Source organism: Sus scrofa, chromosome 1, assembly GCF_054392235.1.
Source record: "Sus scrofa isolate SSC_HxYL_T2T_F1_AM1 chromosome 1, Sscrofa_HxYL_maternal_Yorkshire_Landrace_v2.0, whole genome shotgun sequence".
Classification (NCBI taxonomy): domain Eukaryota; kingdom Metazoa; phylum Chordata; class Mammalia; order Artiodactyla; family Suidae; genus Sus; species Sus scrofa.
Window position 1 is genome coordinate 16,931,639 of NC_139383.1, and position 19,841 is coordinate 16,951,479.

At 44.6% G+C, this 19,841-nt stretch overlaps 1 protein-coding gene across 6 annotated transcripts in view; it reads right to left on the reverse strand.

Moving 5' to 3' along the window:
• UST (uronyl 2-sulfotransferase) overlaps nt 1-19,841 on the reverse strand; it is a 439,470-nt gene that overhangs the window by 78,661 nt on the left and 340,968 nt on the right. The window lies entirely within an intron of this gene.

Genomic DNA, 19,841 nt, shown 5'->3' on the forward strand with positions numbered 1-19,841 from the left:
AACTTTAATCAAAGAAATCAAAGAAGATGGAAAGAAATGGAAAGATATTCCATGTTCCTGGATTGGGAAAATCAATATTGTAACAATGGCCATACTACCCAAAGCAAGCTACAGATTCAATGCAATCCCTATCAAATTACCCATGACATTTTTCACAGAACTAGAACAAACAATCCAAACATTTATATGGAACCACAAAAGACCCAGAATCGTCAAAGCAATCCTGAGAAACAAAAACCAAGCAGGAGGCATACCTCTCCCAGACTTCAAGAAATACTACAAAGCCACAGTCATCAAAACAGTGTGGTACTGGTATCAAAACAGACAGACAGACCAATGGAACAGAATAGAGAATCCGGAAATAAACCCTGACACCTATGGTCAATTAATCTTTGACAAGGGAGGCAAGAACATAAAATGGGAAAAAGAAAATCTATTCAGCAAGCATTGCTGGGAAACCTGGACAGCTGCATGCAAAGCAATGAAACGAGAACACACCCTCACACCATGCACAAAAATAAACTCCAAATGGCTGAAAGACTTAAATATACGACAGGACACCATCAAACTCCTAGAAGAAAACATAGGCAAAACACTCTTGGACATCAACATCATGAATATTTTCTCAGGGCAGTCTCCCAAAGCAATAGAAATTAGAGCAAAACTAAATCCATGGGACCTAATCAAACTGAAAAGCTTTTGCACAGCAAAGGAAACCAAAAAGAAAACAAAAAGACAACTTACAGAATGGGAGAAAATAGTTTCAAATGATGCAACTGACAAGGGCTTAATCTCTAGAATATATAAACAGCTTATACAACCCAACAGCAAAAAAACCAATCAATCAATGGAAAAATGGGCAAAAGACTTGAATAGACATTTCTCCAAAGAAGATACACAGATGGCCAGCAAACACATGAAAAAATGCTCAACATCGCTGATTATAAGAGAAATGCAAATCAAAACTACCATGAGATACCACCTCACACCAGTCAGAATGGCCATCATTAATAAATCCACAAAGAACAAGTGCTGGAGGGGCTGTGGAGAAAAGGGAACCCTCCTGCACTGTTGGTGGGAATGGAAACTGGTACAGCCACTATGGAGAACAGTTTGGAGATACCTTAGAAATCTATACATAGAACTTCCATATGACCCCGCAATCCCACTCTTGGGCATCTATCCGGACAAAACTCTACTTAAAAGAGACACATGCACCCGCATGTTCATTGCAGCACTATTCACAATAGCCAGGACATGGAAACAATCCAAATGTCCATCGACAGATGATTGGATTCGGAAGAGGTGGTATATATACACAATGGAATACTACTCAGCCATAAAAAAGGATGACATCATGCCATTTGCAGCAACATGGATGGAACTAGAGAATCTCATCCTGAGTGAAATGAGCCAGAAAGACAAAGACAAATACCATATGATATCACTTATAACTGGAATCTAATATCCAGCACAAATGAACATCTCCTCAGAAAAGAAAATCATGGACTTGGAGAAGAGACTTGTGGCTGCCTGATGGGAGGGGGAGGGAGTGGGAGGGATCGGGAGCTTGGGCTTATCAGACACAACTTAGAATAGATTTACAAGGAGATCCTGCTGAATAGCATTGAGAACTATGTCTAGATACTCATGTTGCAACAGAACAAAGGGTGAGGGAAAAACTGTAATTGTAATGTATACATGTAAGGATAACCTGACCCCCTTGCTGTACAGTGGGAAAATAAAAAAAAAAAAAACAAACTGTGTCCCAGCACTCCAGAGACGCCCATGATTTTGTTGCGCCACAGAGGGAACCCCTTCCTGGACCACTGATACCATTTTATTTACTTTTAAATAAGCAAGTGCTATGGACCCCAAGTTTAAAAGTACTCTTTGTTAAGGCGGCTAAACCTAACAGAAGTCTTTCTTTTTGCTTTTGATAGTAAAACATTGGTCTAAATAAATTGGTGTAATTTAATTTCACCAGCTCCAACAGCTGAACTCCAAAACTCCAAAACAGCTATAACAGCTGTGCCCTGGGAAGTTCCTTTAGATCCTTGGAGACAACAACTAACTTAGCTGAGGACAAGCAGAAATACATTCACTTTATCTAGAAAAAAATCCAACCAATCATCAGTCATGGCCTGGAGGCAACTGGGAAACTTGTACATAAAATACAGATGTGCAGATTTTTATGAATGGAAACCTTGAGAAGGACACACGGACGTGATTATGTATTTATCAAATTGTGAATCAATCAAATATTCACTTAGTCTTTCCTTCAACAAATAACCTTTGGGCACTTACTACGTGTAAGACCCTGTTTTTCAGTCTAAAAAAAACCTTTTTTTAGGTGCTGAAGAAATGCTGGTGAGTAAGAGAGATAAGTTCCCTGCCCATATGTGGTGATTCTACATGATGGGCTCCAGGGAAGCAAAAAATGGTGTATACAAAGCAGGGGAGATGATTCCTGCCCTTTGGGCTTGGAGAGAACTGAGGAAGAAATCAGCAGAGAGTCACAAAGGACACAAAGAGGCAGCTCAGCTTAGTGGTTAGGGCCAAGGCCTCCGAAGCCAGACTGCCTGAGTTTGAATCTGAGTTTCGTCACTGCATGGATGTCACTAAACTCTGGGCGTGTCATTTAACCTTCCTGAGCACCAGGCCTCTCACCTCTAAAATGAAATCATAATAATATAATCTCAAAAGAGCGTGTTGTGGGCATCAAGGGCTAAACAGTATCTGGAACACTGTGTGAACACCAAGAGTAAGAGATAGAGCTGAGCACACGAGTAACTGGAGTGCTAGAAAAGAAATAGAGCCCCAAAGGTTGGGACTGAGAGAGACTGCAGATGAGATTTTTTTTTTTTTTTCTTTTTAGGGCCACACCCAAGGTACATGAAAGGTTCCCAGGCTAGGAGTTGAATCAGAGGTACAGCTGCTGGCCCACGCCACAGCCACAGCAACATGGGATCCGAGCCGTGTCTTCGACCTACACCATAGCTCACGGCAACGCCGGATCCTCAACCCACTGAGCGAGGCCAGGGATCGAACCCACAACCTCATGGTTCCTGGTCAGATTCGTTTCCCCTGCTTCACGACAAGAACTCCTGCAGACAAGATTTTACAGGATGGATAGGATATGGATGGAGAGAGAAAAGAGAAGGGTTTCCAGCTTAGGGTAGCAACGTAAGGAAAAGAATGGATATAAGAAGGAGCCTATTCTGAAAAGAGAACGTGAGAAGCTTGGTTTGAGTAGCATTTGTTTGGGAAAGCAGTTAAGTCAAGGCTGGTGGGATACGGCCAGATGGCTGAGAGTCTTGAAAGCCACAGAAAGGACAGGAGGATTCATCACACAGGGTAGGGCTCGCCAAGCTTCTTGGGCAAGGAATTAAAGCCATGAAGTGAGGTGCTGCTTTGGAAAACAAATCTGGCAGCGCCATAAAGGGTGAAAGAGCAGGAAAAGTGGTTGAATCAGAGGAGATTAGTGAGGACGCTTGTGCAGCGTTGAAAAACACTAAAGATAGTGGTAATGACAGTGGCAATGGAGAGAGGGTGAGCAAAGCTCAGAGACATTCTAAAGAGAAAATAAAAAGGGGTTCAGGGAGTTACCACAGTGGCTCAGGGGAAACGAATCCGACTAGTATCCATGAGGATGCGTGTTTAATCCCTGGCCTTGCTTAGTGGGTTAAGGATCTGGTGTTACTGTGAGCTGTGGTGTAGGTCATAGATGAAGCTCTGATCCAGCATTGCTGTGGCTGTGGCATGGGCTGGCAGCTGTAGCTTCAATTTGACCCCTAGCCTGGGAACTTCCATATGCTGCAGGTGCAGCCCTAAAAAAGACAAAAAAAGACAAAAAAAAAAAAGGACTTCAGTGCAAATTGGACTGAATGGATGAAGAAGAACTTAAAAAAAAATCATGTTCATGGTATATTAGTGATATATGTACATTATTCAAAAGTTTTCAATAACAGTGATCAGATCAGGCAAACACAGAATAGGCAAGATGTATGAAACCGGCTGCATAAAACTCTCACAGGATGACCAAGGAAAAATGAACACAAGAGCCCAATGAAGAGGCAGAGCCAAAGTACTTTAAAGAGAACGAGATACTGTGTGACAGGAGGAAGCCCACCTGTGAAGGGCCAGAAACAGAACCCATTCCCAATAAGTGACCAAGTACTCGGACCTTCACATGCAGGGTTTGTACACAAAAGCAGAAGTCATAGCCTACTGTGTGACATTAGTGATTGGAATTTAATGAGGGGAGCAGCTGGAAATGACAAAGTTAAAGGCTCAGATGCATATGAAGTCAAAACAATTCAAGTGAAGGGGTTCATTTGCTGAGTCCAACTTAGTTTCCAGAAGTAAAGGAGAAATAACAGCCAGCTGGAATTACCTGGCCCACCTGGTGACCCCACAGCCCTGAGAGTGAAACGGGTGTCACTCAAGTCCTCCCACAGGGCTTCTCAAGTCCAAAACTTCAACAAGAAGCACTGTCCAGTCAGGTGTCCACAGTCAAGGTTCCGCTCAAGGATCTTGGCTTACTTCTCTCCTTGTGACATATTTGTATTTATTATTTTTTAAATTTTTTATTTTTTGTCTTTTTGTTCTTTCAGGGCCATACCCACGGCACATGGAGGTTCCCAGGCTGGGGGTCCAATCAGAGCTGTAGCCGCCGGCCTACACCACAGCCACAGCAACGAGAGACCGGAGCTGTGTCTGCGACCTACACCACAGCTCATGGCAACGCCGGATCCTTAACCCACTGAGCAAGGCCAGGGATGGAACCCGCAACCTCATGGTTCCTAATTGGATTCATTAGCCAATGAGTCACTGTGTGACAGGAACGTTACACATTTGTATTTAAATGGGCGGATTGAAATCTGCTCAGAGTAGGGGTCTTAGTCCAAGTCCAAGATTCCTCACCTTTCTAATGTCAGGTGTGCTCAGGTGCATTTTAAAGGCTCTTCTGGTCCTTCTGCAGCAGCCCCACAGGAAATCAAAAAAGGTTGATGGACATGTGGCCTAGGTGTCAGAGCTGGGCCAGACCTGGCCAAAGATGAACCTGACCTGGCAACACTGCAGTTTTACATTTGCTCATATTTTATTTTATTTTTATTTTATTTTAAATTTTCGGCCATGCCCATGTCATGCAGAAGTTCCCGGGCCAGGGCTGGAACCCGAGCCACAGCAGTGACAATGCTGGATTCTTAACCACTAGGCCACCAGGGAACTCCCATTTGCTCTTTTTTTTTTTTCTTTTCTTTGTCTTTTTAGGGCCGCACCCATGACATATGGTGGATCCCAGACTAGGAGTGGAATCAGTCATTTGCTCATATTTTATTTTTATTTATTTATTTATTGTCTTTTTTTTTTTTTTTTGCCATTTTTTGGGCCGCTCCTGCGGCATATGGAGGTTCCCAGGCTAGGGGTCCAATCAGAGATGCAGCTGCCGGCCTATGCCAAAGCCACAGCAATGTGGGATCCAAGCTGCATCTGCAACCTATACCACAGCTCATGCAACGCCAGATCCTTAACCCACTGAGCAAGGCCAGGGATTGAACCCGCAACCTCATGGTTCCTAGTCAGATTCGTTAACCACTGAGCCACGATGGGAATTCCTGCTCATGTTTTAAAGCGAAGTAAAATGTGTATCTAATTCTACCTTCGGCCTCTCCCTGTTTTTCACTGTTCTTTTGTATTGCAAAATTGTGAATGATGAACCCATTTTGCATTCATTACAATTTATTAAATGTGGTCACTGAGGAGCCGACTGCCAGGAAAACCACACCCATTGGAAAAGACACAAGATCACATCCAGGCCAGAGACCTCCAGAAAGGACTCCAACACTGAATTTACCACTTGCTTGAGTCTTTCCTTCACAATTCTGTGCAAAACAAGCTGGTGAGAAGGCAGCCACTCTGGAGTTGGTAAATTAAAGTGGCATTTAAGTTACAGTCGGGTGATGGTAAAGGGTTAACGAAATCTTCTTTTGTCTTTTTCCTTTTTCTATGATAAATATTTCTAGACCCTACCAGAGAAGAAAGTACTTATTCTAGAATAGTTATTATATATTATATGATGTATATTATACAATTGTATATTAGTTTACACACAAGCATACAAACCCACATACATATAATATGTCATCATGTGCTATTGTACCTAAAGACACAGGTCAATGGAACAAAATAAAAAGTCAAAAAATTGATCCCTTCAAAAATAAGAATTTCTTATGTAGTAAAGGCGACACTTTAGTGTGAAAAAATGAACTATCCTATAAATGTTATTGAGAAAATTTGTTAATCCTCCGGGAGAAAAAAAGATACTGGACTGATACGGTACATCTGACAGCAGAATAAATTTTGGATGGACCCAAGTTTTTAAATTAAACAATAGGAATTACAACAACAACCCTCGAAGCCACCGTGGAGAATTTTTAAAATAGCTTCAGAATGAAGAAGGTCTTTCTAAGTGTAACACACAACTTAGTTCATATCAGGTCATTGAATTCTTGCTCAAGAAGCTTGGTGGGTCCTGCCTTCTGGGATGAACTCTGAAGTTCTCGCTGTTGCTTTCAAGACGCTCAGGGCTCTGGGCCTATCCTCCAGCCTTGACTTATGGCTTTCCTAAATAAATGGATGGTAGTCAAATCCTGCTTCTCACGTCCCGTTTTCAAACCTGGCTCATTCCCACTTCTATTTTTCCCATGCTGCTCCTCTCTTGGTTTGTGATGCTTTTCTTCATTGAAGTTTTTTACTGAGAAAAAGGTAGATTTGCATGCAGTTGTGATGCTTTTTGATGAAATTATTATGATAGAATTATACTAATATCAATAGCTAACACTACACCCAGGGAACAGAAAGACACAGAAGAGTTTTAAGCCGGGAAAGGATGATGTCAGATTTGCACACTGGACACTCTGGATGAACTAGAGATAAGCTGAGGTTTTCAGCTATCTGGGCAGAGCACGAAGAGGGCTTTACTGATGCTGCCCAATGAGGACGATCTGAGAAAAGCCACAGAGGAAGAACCACCAGGCTTGGCAGCTGGACCGGACACGCTTGTGCCCTGCCTCCCATCCTCTGGGCCACTTTTTACACTAGCCATTGCTGCAGCCACAAGATTCAGGCAGAAGTAACTTGAGAGGAACCCCAATTTCTGTTCCCAGTGCTACCCCCAGAGGAACCCACAGCCCAGATGAGGGAGTAAAGGCGTCACGGGGTGAACTGGACAGCAAAGGATGAAAGCCATGGATGCATGCTTTTCTCTTTCGCCAGACAGAGACACTCTAGGATGAATTCTAACCTGTCCTCCAAGAATCCAGTTAGGCTTGAGCCTTGGTTTCTGCAGGAGTGACCAATGTGAGGACAGGCCCTTGCATTGGCTTGCCCTCCATCCTTCTCTCTCCAGCCCCCTACTCTTATTCCCTGGGATCGCTGTCCAAATTCCAACACCCTTCACCCAAACCCTTGCCTCAGGCTTTGCTTTCAGGAAGATTCCAGGTTAAGTCGGTAGCTATGGGTTGGGGGTTGGGGAAAGAAAGAAGACGGGGATGACTCCCAGGCGTCTTGTTTGGGTGACTGGACCTATGGGGTTTCAGTCATTAATCAGCGAATACCGGAGGAGACGGGTTTCTTTGCTGGGTGGTAGAGGCAGAAAGTAGGAAGAGACACTCATCCTGCCACAGCTATTCCCTGACGCTTTGGAGGTGTCCGCAACATACCAGAGCTGCAAGAGGAGGGAAGAGGCGAAGACTGGTGCTCAGTGCACATCGGTACAGAATAAGTACTGAAAGTTGGGCTGGATGTTGGGCCAGGAGCTGGGAAGGGTGCTAAGATTAAAAGCGGAGATCATGTCCTATCATCTGAGAGAATCATTTTATTAAATATATAAAATGTGAAATCGTTTGAAGGACTATGAAGCGACATACATTAACAAGCGAAATATTCCTATTATTTATATTAGCAAGTAAAAAATAAATATAATTCATATCAAGTAATAATTGCTTGGAGAAATAAAGATTAGCAGTAATCAAGGTTGGGTGAAGCTAATCTTATGTCTTGGTTTTGATCGCTTTTCTTAATCTCATAGGGTTTTTATCTATTAATAACAGTCAGATATGGGATGCCATAATTATAGTGAGAGTCCACTGGCAACAAAATTGCCTCTGTCTCTTATTGAACTTGATCACTTGGTTTTACACATCTGCGGATTCTTTGGACAGGTTTCATCCAAGAGGTTAAGTTTATTTCAAAAATGGGCAGTGAGTGTTTAAAACTCTGCAGAATGATGAAATGGCAGCCGTCTCAACATAAAAGTCATACTAGTATAACCTTCCTCTTCAATGCAAAAAAAGAAAAAAAAATGAGTACGGAAACATCTTAGCTGAATGTTGATCCAATTCCATTGTTTTTACTTTGTAATATGAAATACAGAGGCATTTTTTAAAAAGCTCTGTTTATCATGAAATTGAGTGAGCTTTGGTTAAAATTTTTTCATTTAATCATGAATATCTGCACAAGTTCAAGGTCAGAGAAAAAGTAGTCAGCGCCTAGAGATTGTGTGATTTTACAGCCAATCCTTTCCCCACCTGCCCCCTTCATTCCTGGCTGCTCTCCTAGATCAATGGGAATGTCACGTGGGATACATCAGACTTCCTATTAAATTCCCGACAAACCACATTTATTGGTACCATTTCCACCCTGTCTGTGACACTCATTAGTCAATCATAAAAGGGAACTGAAGTGGTTTGTTAAGTGCGCTCTGCAAAACTTATTAAGCCAAGACCATCACAATTTCCAGACTGGACTCTATAACTTTTCCAGGGTTTTAACTGTTTTAATATTACGAGGTGAGTTTGACTTCTCAGTTGCATTTCCGGAGATCAGGCATCTCTAATACCTAACTCTGCTGAAGATCACCCAGAAGGTCCAAGGGACTTAGCACGCTTTTGGTTCCCCAGGCCCCAGCCCCCATCTAGCTGCCTCCTTTTAAGACTATGCTTGTCTTGGAGTTCCCTCGTGGCACAAGGGGTTAAGGATCCAGTGTCATTGCAGCGGCTGCATGTGACAAATGGTCCACTTTCCCTCTGCTTCTATCCTCCTTGTAGTCAAAAGTATTTAGACTTGTCCTTCAATTTCCAGCCATTAGAGGGCAAGGCTGCTGCAGCTAACAGCTTCTAAGACTTGTTTTGAGAGACCTTGAGCAAAGCAAGCATTTTTCCAATTACACACTATCTAATTCAATTTACATTTATTAGAAAAACTGCCAGCTATTTCATGTTAATATTGACATTTTCATAAGCACTTGCAATTAGAATTCAAGCTGAGATTCCAATACATCTCTTAGATGTTTTATACTTACTTTTCCTGTCTGTCTTGAGACTTTGCAAAATATTTTTAAGAACACGTTGGAGGTCATTCTGCCTTTGGGGAATTTATGCTGTGTATGTAAAACAGCTGGGCAGTGAAAAAAATATTACAATTCGGCAAAGCAAATTGAGGCTAACTATAGTTCTGAAAAACAAGCATAGGGTATGAAATTCAAAATTTTAACAGAGATAAATTGAGTCATTAGTTTTTCACTTTATATAAAACTTCACCCCATAACTTCTTTGAATAGCAAGCTCCCTGGTTACATTTAAAAAACATTATTTTACAGAACATTTCCTGACTGCATTTAAAGTCTAGTTCTATTCACCCATGTCTTTAAATTTAGCATTTATATGTATTTGTGTGAACTGAGCGGCATTTAAAGGGTGACACATGTCTCTTTGGAAAAATGGCAGTGGAGTCCAAATGCCTTCCTTGACCAAATAAAAAGATGTCTTCATGCTAAAATATTTTATCCATCAAAGTACACACTCTCTGTTTAATTGCCTGAGCATGCTTCTTAAAGTGAGATCTTAAATGTACAGTATAATATACTCTTTGGTTTCTGTATAATAAATACTGCTCACTTCAATTTAAAAGAAAGCCTGACTTAAGACCTACATAGGGTATTCACAAAAACAACAAATCTTACAGTATACCCTCAAACTCCTTTAATGACATTTATTTTGTGCATGCCAATTAAAAGTCTAACAAATAAAAAAATTTCTGAAGGGAAGGCAAACATAGCTTTTTCCAAATGTGCAGAGGATACAGAAAGTAAGCTTCCAGAAGATATTCAGGAGGTGATCTCCCAGTAGAAATAGTTCCTGCTAATACAGCAAGAAATGACGTGTTGTTATTTCTCGGTAGTTCTCAACCTTAGCTACACGTTGGCATCGCTTTGGGAGTTAAAAAAAAAAAAAAAATCCCCAAGTCTAGCTTGCATCCCCAATCAATAAAACCAGAATCTCTGGGTGTGGGACAGGTTGTAAAAGTCTCCCAGGTGATTCCAGCCAGGCTGAGAGCCACCTCCTTCTTAAATATGAGCCATCTGTCCCAGCAGGGGTGCAAGGCTGAGCCCCCAAGGGAGCAGGCAGCTGCAGCTGGCTGCTGACTCACAGCCAGGGAAGGGCAGGGGTTGGGGGCTGGACAAGATGAGCTCAGCTGACAGGTGGCCAGTGGGATGCACCTGGCTGTGCTCTGGCAGCTTGGGTTTGATGGCCCTGAAGGGACCTTCCATTGAGCAAGCAGGTCAGGCAAACCTGATCTGGCAGCCCCTCAGGGACATCTGGAGAATCCCTTCTCAGCCCCAAAGCTCCTCGCCTCCCGAAACCCTCTGCTCTAGCCAAGCTGGGCAGCTGACCATAGAGCAAGCCTCAGCTTCTCGGGCTTCTGCACAAATGCTCTGCTCCTGCGGTCCTCCTGACCCTTACCCCTGCCTTAATCTGTATCCATCCCTAAAGACCGAGCTCCCAACTCATCCAGGAAGTCTTCCTGATGACTCCAACTCTCACGGATTTCTCTTCTCTCCTGAATTTTCAGGTGTAAGTGTCTGCATCATTCTTTTGCTAATTAAACACGTCCCAGCCAATGACAACCCCTGTGCTGCCGCACTGAGCTGTTCTCACTCTCCTTGTTAGTGTTAAGATTTCAGGTTTGGGTCTTCTGTTGCCAGCCAGGCAGTTAGCAGCAGGAAGGACAGCGAGGTGCCTTACACGCCTTTGTAAACGCTCCCCTTTTACCACCCCTACCCCCACCTAGAACTGCTCCTTGCGCATGGTCCTTGCTCTATAAATACCTGCTCCTTGGTTATCTCCCACTTGATCACTGCACTAGCCTCAGTTTAACTGGTCCACCCATTTCATTGGATTAACTGGAGCCCTTCTCTAGACTGTCCATTGAAGTTAAGATAATTTTTTTTTCCCCAAATGTTAAGTTTTAGGGTCCCATGTAAACATGCTTTCCCACCACTGGCCTTGCTTTAAATCCTTTAGTGTCTCCCCAGTCCTCTTAACAGGCCATGGGAGATTCTGTGGGGCACAACCCCTGCCTGCCCACACCATGACACTCAGCTCTTCCTGCCTCCTCACTCTACCCCAGCCTACATGGCTCTTCCCTCAAGCTCATGGTACTCCCTCCTGCCACAGGACCTTTGCACATGCTGTTCCCAATGTCTGGATATTCTTCCTTCTCCTCTTTCCCTTTCAGATCTTAGCTGAACCGTCGCTTCTCTGACCTCTAGACTTGCTGGCTACCCCATTCTATGCCTGAGCAGTGGCGCATCACTCTGCTCTGTAAGACTGACGCAGTTACTATTTCACATGAATTTGTGTGGTTTGGAGATGAACACCTGTCTCCCTTGTAGGACTCCTGAGCTCTGTGAGGACAGACAAAGGGTCTATTTTTGCTCAGCATTTTATTTCCAGTTCTTATTACTGTGCCTGCCACACAGGAAGTCCTAAATCAATATTCATCGAATGAATAAATGAATGGATGGATGAATGAGTCACTAGTAGGAGTAAAACCAGAATGTATGACTGGCCCCTTGGTTTTGCAGAGCAGGGACAGGAAAGCCATAGTTTGGTGTCACTGCATGGCAGCATGCCACAGTGGAAGGCAGATGTGGGCTTCCCACCTGTGGTTGGGACAAGCCAAGTTTCAAAATGCCTGTTATGCTCATATCCCCTCCACAGTCCCCTTGGTCCCTGCAGTCCTTGGTGGGGTAGACAGAATAAGAGACCCCAAAGATGTCCACACACTAATCCCTGGGACCTGTGAATATGGTCCTTTATACAGCAAAAAGGATTGTGCAGATGTAATTACGGTTACATGGGGAGATTATTCTCGATTATCTAGGTGAGCCCAGTCCATTCATAAAAATCCTTAAAAAGTAGAGAACCCCTCTCAGCTGGGTTAGAGGAATGAGGTGGAAGAAGGCAGGCGAGAGGTGTGAAGCATGGGAGGGACTCCACCCATCACCGGTTGCTCAGAAGATGGAGGAAGGGACCCACGGCTTAAGGGGTGTAGATGCTTCTAAAAAATGAGAACAACACTCATATGGCCACCAGCAAGAAATGGAATCTCAGTCCTACAACCACAGGATATGCATTCTGTCAATCAGCCAAATGAACGGGGAAATGGGTCTTCCCCCCATGCCTCCAAAAAGGAATCAGCTCTGCCAACACCGTGAGTTGAGCCCAGTGGAACCTGTGTCAGACATCTGACCCACAGAATTGTAAGATAAGAAATTTCCTCTGTTAAATGCTGGCGAGGGTGTGGAAAAAGGGAACCCTCCTACACTGTTGGTGGAAATGTAAATTGGTACAACCACTATGGAAAAAGTATGGAGTTTCCTCAGAAAACTAAACATAGAAATAACATATGATCCAGCAATCCCACTCTTGAGTATATATCCGGATGAAAGTACAATTCAAAAAGATACATGCACCCCTATATTCACTGCAGCACTATTCATAATAGCCAAGACATGGAAACAACTTAACTGTCCACTGACAGATTAATGGATTAAGATGTCCATATACACAATGGAATACTACTCAGCCATAAAAAAAGGACAAAATAATGTCATTTGCAGCAACGTGGATGAAACTAGAGAGTCTCATACTGAGTGAAATAAGTCAGAAAGAGAAAGATAAATACCATATGATATCACTTATATATAGAATCTAAACTATGATGCAAATGAACCTATCTACAGAACAGAAACAGACTCACAGACATGGAGAACAGACTTGTGGTTGCCAAGGCAGAGGGGGAGGGAATGGGATGCACTGGGAGTTTGGAATTAGTAGATGCAAACTATTACATATAGAATGGATAAGCAACGAGGTCCTGCTGTGAACTATATCCAATCTCTTAGGACAACACATGATAGAAGATAGTATGAGAAAAAGAATGCATACATATACATATATATGTATGTATATATATGTATAACTGAGTCACTTTGTTGTACAGCAGAAATTGACTGAACAATGTAAATCAACTATAATAAAACATTTAAAACAAGAAATTTTTGTTGTTTAAGGCACTAAATATGTGGTAAATGGCCACAGCAGAGATCGAAAACCAACACAGACACTGCATGTACAGGTGGCTCCACCCTGTCTCATCCATCTGACCATGGCCTTGACTGCAGCGGGGAGCAGACTTGTCCCACGGGCAGCTGAACATGACCTATGGCTGGCCAGGGCGACCAAGTGGATGGAAAGGTCACTCTTAGGAGGCTGAACGTGAACTTTGGAGAAATCGCAGGCAGCACCATGGAGGCAGATGGGGAGGCCAACGAACGCAGGGAGAGCAGAGCCAGCAGCTGAGGTCCGTCAAGGGTAGACTCTCGGAGCAGGGAACTGGGAACCCCCGGGCAGCCGGGGCACCAACATAACCCAGTGCCTGGACCCGGCTCCCATCCTGAACCATTTCTAGCTTTCCTGCAGTGAGGCTGAAGGTGCTCTGCTCTTCGCTCTTCCCACGTGGCCTGGCTCTGCGTGGCATTTCCTGGCAGTTGTGGTCCTTCTGTCCTCATTACCGGATACATCCTTACAGTACCTCTCACATCCTTACAGTATCTCTCAACCTGAGCGGATCTGAGCTCCCTGCAACCAACGCAGCCAAACACACTTCCTCATACTCGAGGTCTGGTCTCATCCACTGAGCCTCGTGGACTCGCCGCCTAGTCTATAAAAGGGGATGATGCCTGCACCAGGGGATGCCCTGAGGAGGAAGGTGCTAACACAGGGACAGCCCGCTGACTGCATCACGCTTACGGCAGTGGTTACTGGGTGGCAGTCAGGTGTGGCTGGCAGCCTTCCGCTCTCTCCCAGCAAAGGCTCCGAGCTTGCGGCTCTCTCATCGCCGCTCCTTTCTCCCCTCTCCCTTCATTGTTTCCTATCCTCCTCCTACTATGCCCATCGTCCTCTCTGCCCCAACTCCCAGGGACAATCCAGGTAGTGCTGAACGTTAGAACTGCTCTTTGGTTCTAAAAACACCTGTGCCTCCTGCCTTGGACACACCTCAGGACAAATGGACGGCAAAGGCATCTCTGTCCTGTGGGGGCTCCTTTGTCATCTGTGCAGCTCACAGTGCGTCAAGGCCCTGCACCTTTCTTCCCCAGTCCTCGGGAGAGGCAAGCCAGCTGCTTCAGTGACTTTACAACCGTGTGCCTGCCCCTGCTTAGGTTTCCAAGTAAATAAACACAGGACAACTGGGTGCCAGCAGGCTGGGATCAAAACCCGTCTCCAGCTGTTGGGAACACAAAGAGAAGCAGTGTCCTTAGAAACGGGTTCCCAGGAGAAGGGGTCTGGTGAGGCCATCTGAGATCTCAGCAGAAGCGGACCCGATGGTTCAGGACACGGTCCAGCGTGGCTTGAGCCACATAAGAACAGCAGCCCCTGCTGGCTCCCCATAGCAGAGAAGTCCCTCCGCCCCCGCCCACCGCTGATCTATAGAAAAAATTGCCTCGTTAGGTCATGTTGGACCACTGACAGAGTCAGAAGGATGAAACGCATCAATGCTGAAATGTGTTTTGGAAAGTTTTAGCTTTCAAAGCATTTTCGCATAGAATGCTTAATTTCTTTGCCCAACAACCCTGTGTTATAGGCAAGGTAATATGTTCCCGTTGTACAGATGAGAAAAGTAAGGCTCGTGGAGGCTAACTCACTGGCTAGGTCACCCAGCTAGGGCAGCTGAGAAGGGAACCTGAGTTCACCATGTCCTGGGCCACTATCCCAGCCTGCAATCATAAGCCAGATTTGAGCTAGGTGGAGACAGAGAGCATTACTTTCTTACCTTCAAAGATTTGGAAAATAAAGATATTTACTGAAATACTTAAAAATGATCCAAATCCCTTATTCACCATCTTCCTTTAGGAAAAATGATGCTTTAGGAATGAAAGCACAGCCTGAGGTTTCATTCCCAGGCCAGCTTCAGCCGATCAAGACAGTGCAGAAATTTCCAGAAACGAGGATTTCATATATATACTTCCAAAACTAAAGGACACTCAGAATCCAAAGCTTTCAAGCAGATTAAAATGCACAGTCTTCTGAAAACCTTTGCTGCTGCTGGCCAATATTCAGGCTTCTCTAGAATCCAAATGGGCCAATATGATTCACTGAATTCTTTATGAATTAAGAAGCTGTAAATTACACGTCTTTTCTTTTTAAACATGCATTACTTTCCACACGTTACAGCCAAGACGAATAAACAGTATCACAGAGGCAGCTTTCTCCCTGGGAACGTCCGCTCCTCTCTCTCCTTGCTGTTCAAATGGAGGGCCACTTGGTGAAGTTACTCTAGGTTTGGGTAAGAAGCCCCACGTGACATGTTTTTTGGAGTTTGAAAGTGCCCAGTGGTATCTCTGAAGAATATCACACCACGGAACTTTCTCAGGCCAGGTTTCGAGCAAACAGAGAGCACAAACCACACATGTCGAACTGAGAGAGTGGAAATGGGAGCCCAAGAAGCCTGTTTTCAGGGAGACTCAGGGCCTGGAACAGGGAGTGGCTTCAGTGGGAAGGAGGCGCCGCCTCCCTGGCTTGTAAATCACAGCAGTTGCTCTTCATTAGCAGACATGCATTCCCAGGAACTGCATTCTGGGTGCCAGGTATTTACTTCCCTGCCCTGGAAAGGGAGCAGCCTGGGTTCCAGCGGCCTGGGTTCCAGCTGCTCAGACCTGCCCACCTCCTGAATCCAACACCAAAAAGGAGGCAGCCACCTCCTGAGCTGGGGAGCAAGTTTCTGACTCCAGACGAAGACAATGAGCCTAAGAGAAGTGCCTTTTCACCGCATGGCTGCTCTAAGCTGAATGTGTATCCGTTCTAGATTCATTCATTGTAAAATTATTTTCTGGTAAATACAAGTGAAGAATGGTTTGGAAAGAAATAGAAACTTTTAGAAAATCTCATTGTTTACAGAAGATACAAAAGATAGCTATAAGATGCTTATTTGGACAAAAAAAATATATATATACCAGTTAAGTCTTTGTCAGGATGTACCAGACAAAATGATTTTGCTGGAAAAGCATAAAACTTGGTCCAGTTGTCTTCTCCCTTCCCCATCCAGGAAGCAAAGCAACAACAGAGTCGTGAAGTGAGGAGGCCTGGCTCCTACTGCGGGTGGGACCCTAACCCATTGCTGGACCCAGGCCCCATTCCTGCACCTGCAAGAGGTTCCTCACAATCTTTGGGGACCCCTCATATCCTCCGATCCCTGTGTCCCTTTCCACCTTCTTCCCAACCACCCAGCATCACAGATGCTATTACTTCAGCCCCAGAGTGGGCTCAGAGGCCCGGCCCTCTCTCAGCTGTATGCTAATCAGCTCTGCAAGGCTCACGGCCAGGAGCAGAACCACCTCATTTTTGGCAACTGGATAAAGCAAGTGGCTTCAGAGCAGCGAGATCTGGAATCATGTGGGGACATCGGTGGAGCGGTTTCGGGCCAGCACCCGTGACTCCGAGTATGTGCCATGTGCAGGGAGAGGCCTTGCTGTGCGGTCACTGGAGAGGGCGGCCTGCCCTGCTTGGCCTCTCGGGCGCAGGGACATCCAGAGCATCTCCTTTCGGGCGCCTGTCCCCAGGAGGGGCCTCGCTGAGGGCACCGGGTCTCCTCACAGCTGCCCTGCACCCCAGCGAGACACAAACAACACCCTCTTTTGAGTGAGACAACTGACCACCCAGGCTTGCCAAAATGAGGACAGGCTCTGAAAGGGGGCAGTTTTATTTCAAGGGTCTAATGGGACCAAAGAGATGGAATAAAAAGTTTCAGCTATTTAAAAAAAAAAAAAAAAAAAAAAAAGGCAATAGACCGTCTTCTTCCAAATAAACAAACTATCCTTTGAACAAGAAAACAGCCTCCTAATGGGGTGAGGCTGGAGCCAGATCATAAAGGAGTCACGTGTTCTGGGGCCCCCTTCCCTCCTGCTCCCTCCAGGTCTCCCTCCACTGCTTCGGGGAGTCCAGTGCTCTCCTGCTGGGGCCTCGCCAAAGGAATGATCAGGCCCTTCCCAGGACACAGGGCTTACAGTTGGAATAGGGGCCCCTGCCTTCGCAGAGGGTAGAATTCCACATCACACCCTAAGGGCAGCTACCAGCTCATCAACAATAGGACTTGCCTCCACTACCAGCTTTCGACATTTCATGGGCTTCAAAAAAAAAAAAAAACCTAAACCACAATTGTTTTCTCCTATGTTTACAACTTCTCTCTCTAATGATTACAACTTATTGTTTGTGTGAGTGGGTGAAGACCGTTACGTGGAGTGATTTACAGGATGGCAAATACTTGACAGGGTAGCAAAACCTGGAAAATTCCCACAACTCCATATTAACTGCCTTATAACGATATTAATATTTTGTTGTATATTATTTCTTAAGTAGACTGCTATTGAGGCTTCTATTATTTCAGCCCCTCGTTTGAGTGCCAGGGATGTGGATAGAACTTTGATCTTGTCCTCAAAGAGCTTATAGGCTGTCGAGAGGAGAGGCATGAAGACATATCACCCAGAGAAATGACACAGCCAGGCAGCGCAGAACCTGGGGGGAGCAATGAAGAAGAAGATTGGGACTTCCACGTACAGTTGTGTAGATTGTGCACTGCACAACCTTAGGGTCTCCATCCCACAAACTCCGTTTTCAATAGAACCTCTTGGAAACTGAGAGGAGGCTTGTGAGACTTCAGAGCAAGCACCCAGGCATCAGACAGATACAGGTCCAGAGCAGAAGGGAGGAGTCCTGACTCTTAGAAAGAAGTGGGGGGTGGGGAGATTCGCTGAGGATGTTTGAAGGCTGATGAGATGATGCATCCCCTGCTGGGAGGAGGGTTCAGCTTTCTCTTGGAGATTCAGGAGAAAGTCACTGACTAAGGCATGTACATTTGAGGCTTATTCATGTTACTTCCCAACTCAAAGTTATTGCAGTGACTCACAGGGCCTTATATGGTCTGTTGTCTCCAAGCCTTACCTCTGAATTCACCTCCTGCACTTCTCTGTCCCCACCCCACACCCTGTTCTCCCTGCTGATTTCTGAATGAGCAGCACGAGCACCCACTGCAGGCCTTTGCTCCAGCTAACCACCCCCCCACCCCCGCCCCCGGAGCTGTGTTCCCCAGCTGATCGCCTGACCTGCTCCATCTGTCATCATTCTAATCATTGCTCATAGGCCAGATCCAGTGCCTTCCCTGGCCTCATTAACATCAGAGCCTGTCCCCACCCACTCAGGCATCCTGGACCCCTAGCACTGCCCCTCCACCTTCTCGTCCTTCCAAATCACTTTTCACCTTCTGGTAGACTATGAATTTATTTATGACTGATAGTAATATTTGAAAGGTAGAATTCATAAAACTTGTTCTCATATCTTTGGTTTCTCAGCATCTTCTGCTATAGTTTGGCTCTAACTTTCATAATACAGGATTGAGTCAGAAACTTTGTAATGTATTTTTTCTTTTTTAAATTAAAGTTTAGTTGATTTACAATGTTGTGCCAATTTCTGCTCTACAGCAAAGTGACCCAGTCACACATTCACACAAAAAGAATATATACATTCTTTTTCTCATATCATCTTCCATCATGTTCTATCCCAAGAGATTGGGTATAGTTCCCTGTGCTGTACAGTAGGACCTCATTGCTTATTCATTTTACATGGAATATGCTTTACGTTTTCCAAAAAAATCATATAATACTAATCAAGATCCAATACAGAATGTATATACGTGCCTAAGTCACTTTGCTATACCACAGGAGTTAGCACAACATTGTAAATCAATTACACTTTGATTTTAAAAATCAACTTAGTTAAAATAAAGAGCCAATAAAACTCTAAAGACATTATTCCTGTAGTAAGTGGGTCTATACTCGGAATGTGTACTTGTCACTGAATTAAACAAAACAAAACAAAACAGAGCCAGATTCATACATGCAGTTTAAAGAAAAAGATGAGAGTTTTTGCCATTAAAAACTAAAAAGAAAAAAAAAGGACAAGCCATTTAAAAAATATACGATCAGAATTATTTCACCGAAGCATTAGGCAGCTGAACAAATGCTGTATTGTGAGTGACAAGCCTGGGTTCCTGGTCTCAGCCCCCCTCTGATAATTTGTGCAGCCCTGGATAAGATACTTCTGTGCATCTCAGCCTTCCCAGCTCTAATCATGGCTTTTAAGACATGAAAGTGACATGATCCAAAAATGCTCCATCCTCCAAACACATGCTTTTGGTATGTGTTTTGAAAGCCAATGAGGACAGAGAAGTTTTGGTTTTGTGCTGGAACGGTGGCTGACGATACTTTAGCTCAAGGGGGCTGCTTGGGACGTGCCAGCAGTGGACGTGGGCTCTGGGTCACGTGCCAGCCATGGGAACAGCTCTGCACTGAGCCCTCGACATGCTCTGTCCTTCTCTTCCTGCTTGTGCCCACAGCCCAGGACGGTCTGGGTGAGGCCGATGGGCTCTCTGAGACAGAG